Source organism: Amphibalanus amphitrite, unplaced genomic scaffold (genome assembly GCF_019059575.1).
Source record: "Amphibalanus amphitrite isolate SeventyFive unplaced genomic scaffold, NRLGWU_Aamphi_draft 000068F_arrow, whole genome shotgun sequence".
Taxonomy (NCBI): Eukaryota; Metazoa; Arthropoda; class Thecostraca; order Balanomorpha; family Balanidae; genus Amphibalanus; species Amphibalanus amphitrite.
Window position 1 is genome coordinate 332,144 of NW_024881564.1, and position 7,496 is coordinate 339,639.

The 7,496-nt window shown below is 44.4% G+C and overlaps 1 long non-coding RNA gene across 1 annotated transcript; it reads left to right on the forward strand.

Moving 5' to 3' along the window:
- Nucleotides 1-8: 8 nt before the first annotated feature.
- Nucleotides 9-6,976, forward strand: LOC122378956. The gene is made up of 3 exons (XR_006256105.1): nt 9-599; nt 1,567-1,699; nt 6,790-6,976. It is a non-coding gene; the product is annotated as an uncharacterized LOC122378956 (long non-coding RNA).
- The last annotated feature ends 520 nt before the right edge of the window (nt 6,977-7,496 follow it).

Genomic DNA, 7,496 nt, shown 5'->3' on the forward strand with positions numbered 1-7,496 from the left:
GGTGGTATTTTTGGGTGATATTTGTAACCACTTAACACCACTTTCCAGACTATTTGTACCACCCTTAGCCGAAAATTCAGAGTTAAAAGATGACTAGGTGCATTTTTTACTCAACTTAGGTGTAATCCATCCAGTACTTTAGGGTTTTCTTGCAACTATGGTGTAATTTCAAGTTCTTATGTTTTTTACACCTCAGCTTATTGGTAGTAAAATTATTACCCAAGTGCATTTTTAATCCCATGCGGATAATAAATGGCTAGTTGGTAGCATAAATTTACACTTGCGTGGTTCAGCTGATTATCGCAAAACCTAAATGGAGTAAATTTACACTGTGGACTTGATAAGCGAGGGATTTTTAGGTGTGGTTTTATGCTACATGGTTATTTCAGTCTTCAGTGTTGTATTTTTACAGCTCGGGGCGTTATTTTACTATGGTGTTCCACGTGGCCAATTTATACCGCCATTTTGTACCGCCATTTTACCGTTTGTGTCGAAACTTTGAACTGGATGGATACATGGTGAAGCGTGGGGTGGCGTGCAGGTGAAGCGTGCAGTGTCTACTGGACGACCAAGACCGCGGCAAGCAGTGAACAACAAAGGTAAGACTTAAAATGTATCTTTTGGCCAGGATATTGCCTTATATTAAAGGGACTATTCCACCTTTAACATGGGGTTTGAGTTGAGATAGCCAAGTTTGCGGCGAGGTTCAGAAACCACTATCTAGGTATCTAAGGTTGCAACCCCCGCGGCCTCTTGGTGTTGAAGAAATTCGTTCCCTTCATTTGAAAATGGGCTTGTACAAGGCCCTATCTTCAACATAGAGCGACCGTTAGTGTGACGTCACCTCGTTTAGTCATTCTGATTTAAATGGGTTTGTTCGTTGAAAAATCGCTTAAAACTTGGTCTGAACTTTGTTGTGGTGCCTACAGAGTAAAAAGAATCAGATTTATGACAGTAATGTGGCCTGGGGAAGGAGGTAATTTTGGGCTGTGACGTCACATATTTGAAAGTTTGTGTTTGGAATATGGGAAGCCTAAGATGTTTAATGAAAAATAAATGCCAGAACCGTGTTCCTGGTCATCCAATCTATAAAGTCGGGCACAATTTAACTGGTTTTAACAACATTTTAGAAGGTGGGATAGTCCCTTTAACCCATTTTTGGTCACAGTGAAAGTGACTTGCTGGTCAGACTGACCATTATCAATTTACAGCCAAAAAATGTGATATAAATAGTTTTCCTTCTATTTTTTGCTGACAGCTGGGGTCTTTCTTACCACCTGGGGCCTCCTGTGAATAGCCGATGGTATCTGTGTCTGACCAGTGACCACTAGGGCCCCTCGGCCCTCTGACTCCTCAAAAGAGATGATGCCCTCTAGATCGGAGGCCTTTTGTAGGTAGGAGCCAGCCACACAGGAATTAAGTTAAAATCATGCTCAGCAGGTGGTCACCTGAGCTCGTTCGATGCGACACCAGAGTTTCCCGGCTCCTATAAGATCCCATTTTAGCGACGCTACTGGTGATTGCACGCTCTATATTTGCCTAATATTTGTTTTCCTTCCATTTCAGTTGTGGCACGATCTGACCCTGATTATGGGGACTCGTGAGGAGCCAGAAGAGCTAAAGGAAAAAGTTACGAACATCCAGCAAGTGTGTGAGCAGTATGCGGCCAACGTCCTCCCTGATACGCCAATCACCGACGGTGAGTTTCGATCACTTATCACGCGCACCGACGGGGGGCGGATTCTGCCCCCCCCCCCCTGAGGTTTTTCGCAAATAGCGGGAACGCGAAATTTGGTACGACTATTCTCTCATCAATTTTACACATGGTGTGCAAGTTTGAACCTCCTAACTTTTTTTAAGGTCAGGTCACCAGGTCACTTTGAATGACCCAGCCTCAAGTCACTTTTTTGCAATTTTGTCACCGTGCCAGAGCTACAGTAGATGTCGGAGGCCTTTGAAAGTCGCAGGATGTTATAAGGTCATTAGTAGCTACAATTTTTTTATCTCATAATTTTGATATCGATGACCTAAGGTCAGGTCAATTTCTCGACCTCCCCATTAGGGGAAGTTGGGGGAACGCCGAATACTTTTTTTCTGACGCCCGTAGCACGCAAGGTAGACAACATAAGCTATTCTTGTTGGCGTCATTCGAGAGGCCAGTCTTTTGTCTTTCAAACATACCAGGCGCATTTGATGAATTCGCATACCGTTAAGCGCAAAAACTAAAAATATCAAAGAACTGACTTTTTCGGCGTTGCCCCGGACTGCGGGGAAAGCCGAAAATGGAATAAATGATCTACGAGGAATGCCGACATTGATGTTTTGCCAATTTATCTCAAACTTTATCCAAAATTCATCAAAGCTGACACGCGTTTTAAGAGCTTGAGGACGCTTGGTGCACACTGGAAGTTATAATTGTGTGATATAATAAGAAAATGCCAGGTAAATCATACCTTATAGGTAGCAGGCCGTTGTGCCGGCTGAAAGTGTAATTTGTTTGACTAAAAATACGCGTTGCTATTCTACAGCAGTAAAGTCCACGTAGCGTGCTTTAACGTGCGTAATTGCACGTTTTCGGCATTACCCCAGCCAGCCATACTTTCATTTGCAGGCCCATAACTTTTAAAAGTGCTGTATAAATTTCAAATAGGCAGCACACTTATGCAAAGACATGCTGAAGATTACTTGACCGAATTGGCCAGACAAACGGTAGCATAATGAGTAAGAAATGCAGCTTCAAAGGCGCACGTAGTACAAGGGAAACGTACCTTGAAAACGCTTTTGGCGCCCTCACAGCCGAAGTATTCCAAATGACGGCTCGTAACAAACATGCGATAATTGTAGTCACTTAAGCTTCAGAGCATCACTGAGACGTGGCATCCATGTCGTACGGTTTTAGAAATATCTCGAATTTCGGCTTTGCCCCAACTCCGGCATTGCCCCAACTTCCCCTATTAGTCAATGGGGGAAAAATCAACTCCCTGTTTTTACCACTAAAACGGGTCGGAATGGCCCCATAAACCATACATGACCTCATATACGATCAACCTTCACTACCTTGAGGTCTGTTTTGCAGTTGGGCAGCTGTAAGGTCATGTGACGTCATCAAAGGTCACCAGCGGTTTTTTGACAATAACTCCGTACAGGAACAAGATACAGCCGCGCGGATGGTCTCATTGTGCTCAGCTCGTCAAGGCGCATCGAATGATATGCATGATGACCTCGAGATCACGTGACCTGAGGTCAACCTTTGACCTTGACCTTTTGAGGTCAACATATATATCATTCGATGCGGATTGACGAGAGGATCACGATGCTGCCCTTAGTTTGTTCCTATATTGACTAGTTCGAAAGTTATTCGAGAAAAACTCTCTCTATACCTAGCGCCGCTATTTTGACTTTTTTGACCCCTGTGACGTCATCTTTGACCTGACCTGAAAATGACCTTAGTAAAAATTGTAGACCTTGTCCGTGCGTATCCCTTGCCGCTTACCTCTTGTCGCTATCTTGCTTCGTTCTCGAGATCTCAGGGGGGGGGCAGTCATCCGCCCCCCCCCCCCCCCGTCGGTACGAAGTTGGCGCAGACCCCCGTCGGTGCGCGGGTTATGGTATTGTGATCGTGAGAGGGCGCTATTTTTTTTTTACATTTTCAGATGTAGCAGGCCAATCTACGCGCCCCCCCCCCCCCCGTCCAATTTGTAATCTGTGCTGATAGCTCCTCGGACCGCAAGGCATGCGCCAATCTGATCGATGATTTTTCTCAGAATGTCCGAGGACCGACGAATATCTGTTGACTGTTTATACAACTGTGGGCTTTGATTTCTGGTAGCCACAGCTATAAGGTCTATTGTAAATAATCATTGAGTTTTATTCACGATCGATGGCAACACAAGTCAAATTCCTAAAACCAGACGTTTCGGCCACAGGGTGCCTTCGTCAGTGGATACTAGTGATTAATTAACCCTCGCCCGCACATGGGGGGGGGTGGTTGCCACCCCCCCCAGGTAGTCTTTCTGCTCTGCACTCAACATTTTTAGAGGTAGAGGGCTGATTTTTCGTATGGCTGCTCCTCTATCCTTTCTTGATGTCCACTGAAAATTTGAAGTTTCTGTGACTTTTGGTTTCGGAGATATGACCTTGTTTTTCAGGTCATGTCATGACCCAAATGGCTAATTCTCAACATCTTGCGTTTGCCATGGGCCTTGTGAGCTTTTGACACCCTGATTTCGGCCTTTTTTGCCAGTATTACCTCCCACCTATCATGGATGTACAGGGGTCAAGGTCAGGGTCAAGGTCAACCTAGGTCATCTAAGATAATTGCGTTTTAGGCAAGCGGAATTTACTTTTTGTGAATTTTTTTGACTGCATTTTTGGTAAAAGCTTCTCAGATCATGATTTCATGTAATATGGACCCAAAAACAATCGGTGCACACATCAGTATACACACAGACACACACAGACATACAAACACATATAATTGACCTTGACCTAACTTGACCTGAAATGACCTCAGCAGCAAAATTCTGGTCGGGTAGTGTGACAAAGAGGTTTTAGCTGGCTTGGCACCAGAAAACACCATCGTCATCGGCATTTGATAAGCAGCGCACTTGATATCCAACGGTGACCCAAAACAGCAACATTTTTTAGTTTGACCTGACCTGGAAGGTCAATGACTGACCTGAGAAGGTAAAACTGGGTATCGTTGGATTCGTCTCTTCCCAAAGAATCTTTTTGGTCTTTACCGCTAAGCTCTATCTCCAACAGGAACGAAATGGCGCGGGGGGGGTGGCAACCACCCCCCATGTGCGTTCTAGGATGGGAAAATGGCATGTGCGGGCGAGGGTTAAATTAAAAACACAGTATCAAAAACAATCGGTATAAATCGTTTGAAGTCGACACATCGGGCACAGGTTTCGAAATGCATTCTTTGATTCAACCGAGAACGGCATTCATCACGCTATTGTTCTTGTCGCGTTCTTTTGATATGCTGAAAATTAAATTATATAATGAATGTACCTACAGGTCACAATGTCAATGTCGGAACGTTTAATTCGCTCGCCTTTTCTCAGAGTCTTTCAAAGTTCGCCAATCACCTTTCGTTTAGAAATCGTTTAAGATTTTTTTCCTAGTGCCAACATTGCAGCCGCTTTTGCCCAGGTGAAGAATCCAGGTTTTTCGTTCACTGTATCTTGGAAACAGATGTGAGCTGCTTCCAGAGCTTTTCTCACCGATTTTGACATGCCTTTTTCAATGACATGAGCACTATTCCAGTTTGGTAAATTTTGACATTTTTCGATATGAAGGACGAGTGCGTTCGATCTATTGTGGTTCCGAACATCGCGTTTGTGACTCGACACACGACTGAAGGAACACAAACGCGATGTCCGGAACCACAATAGATCGAACGCACTCGTCCTTCATATCGAAAAATGTGACTCGACACACGATTGAAGGAACACAAACGCGATGTCCGGAACCACAATAGATCGAACGCACTCGTCCTTCATATCGAAAAATGTCAAAATTTACCAAACTGGAACTGGAAAATTTGTAATGTTCGTGAGCTTTCCAAACTTTTCTCATATCATCCATTTTCGTGATCCAGACTCGGAAATGGGTTCAGCTTTTCAAAATTGGGGGCGAAGAAGCTCACTCTATTCACGGAACTGCTGCAAACTTGTTTGTTGAAAAAGTGTCATTTTTTCAACAAGAAGTTTTGAAATATATTACAAATAACGTTGTGGGGCAGGTTAGTGTACGCACTGCCTGGGGGCACATTCGTGCATATTTTTTTAGTTTTTGCGATTTATGACTTTATCTGTAATAGGTTTCACTATAATGACGCTCGCCTGACTCAGTCTCGGCTGCTTGCGACGTCGTGACGAGTAGTTCACGCGAACTTGGCGAGGTCACGGAGGCCGGCACATTCTTGTTGGCCACCCCATTCTGTCTACATATGTTGTGCAATGCATTCTTGTCGAAAGGAATCAAGTGAAATGACCCCCTGCCAATTTCCTTTGGTAAATTTCTGGTAATGCCCGGTAATTTCTCGAACTTTGCACTTGCAGGATGCACGGAAGTGCCCCATCCCTTGCACGAATGTGCCCCATAGGTGGGGCAGTTTCGTGCAAACGTTCAGCTAAAAGTCATTTTTTTCTAATAGAAGCAATAATTTTAGAGGATAACTTTTAAAGAGGAAAAATATCATGCAATAGTTCCTTTCCATACTATAATCAACAATTTTGCCATTGCACTAACCAAAGATAAGATATATGGATTTATCTATTTTTTGCACGAATGTGCCCCACTCTCCCCTACTTTCTCATCCTACCTACGTATAACGCACATGGGGGAACGGTCAACGGTGGTTGCGGAATGCGGGGTCATTGGTTACTTTATGTCCCTCTTTACAGACAAGTTACCAGCGTTGGCATTGTGGCCTTTCTCTGGTCCCGGCGAAATTAGTACACTATGTTCATTCATGACTTGAAGATGCGTAATTATAATTAAAACTTTATGTGATTTATCATTTTGATTCTATCCGTATACAAATATCTGAGATGTATCTTTACTCAATAGTAAAAGTAATGTTACGTATTGCATCCTGAACCGGTGAATACATGCAGACAATTTATATCTCACTCAGTTGCACCACGGAAGGGCAGCGAGCCGCGCTCCTGACGGGTCCCGAAGGGCTGAGGCTTCAACGGGAGTAACCATACAATAATGTTTATTCTCCTGGCTCCGCTGTGTCGGGAAATCATTGTTAATTTATTTTCCTCTTCACAGGTGACGAACTGGTGGCGCTACCCGCCTACGGGCGCGGGGCGACGCTGGACGATCTGAAGAACGAGCAGAGCTCCGTGAGTGTTCAGTCGTCCCGCCTCAACGTTCAGAGAGCGAGTTCGAGCTGCCACAGTCGAAGGTCGGTGAAGTTGCCACAATCCTTGCAACTCATGCCGTGTTTTATCTTCCGTTCTGTTGGCCATGCAAGTGCCTCTTCGAGGTGCTCTACAAGAAGGCCCTAAACATCTATTTCACTAAGTAAAGCATCGTAGAAGATAGTGTGCTCCCTGGCTGAGTAGAGTGCAAGATGCGCGTGCGAGAGTACTGGCAATTGCGGTACGCCACTCTTGTCATGTCGGCAGCTCAGATCTAGCACAGACCCACAGACGAAGAGTGTATACTGTATACTGCGTGGTCTGCGTGCGTTTCATGTTTCAAAGTTTTTCATGTTTAAGCGCCAAGAGTACAAAGTACAGGGTGGCGCACGGAAAACCCCCGAATTGAAACTTTAATACCTTCCATGATTATTAACCAAATTTGATGATATTTTCACACAATGTACATACGTAGATACACGTTTGGGATGATATTCATCCAAGTTTTAGACAAATGCATTCACGCTCAGCTGAGTTGTGCACCTTAACGTGACCACTATCGTTTTTCAGTACTTTCTCGAGGCGCTCGCGGTACGCCAGCGCTGCTTTCTAGCG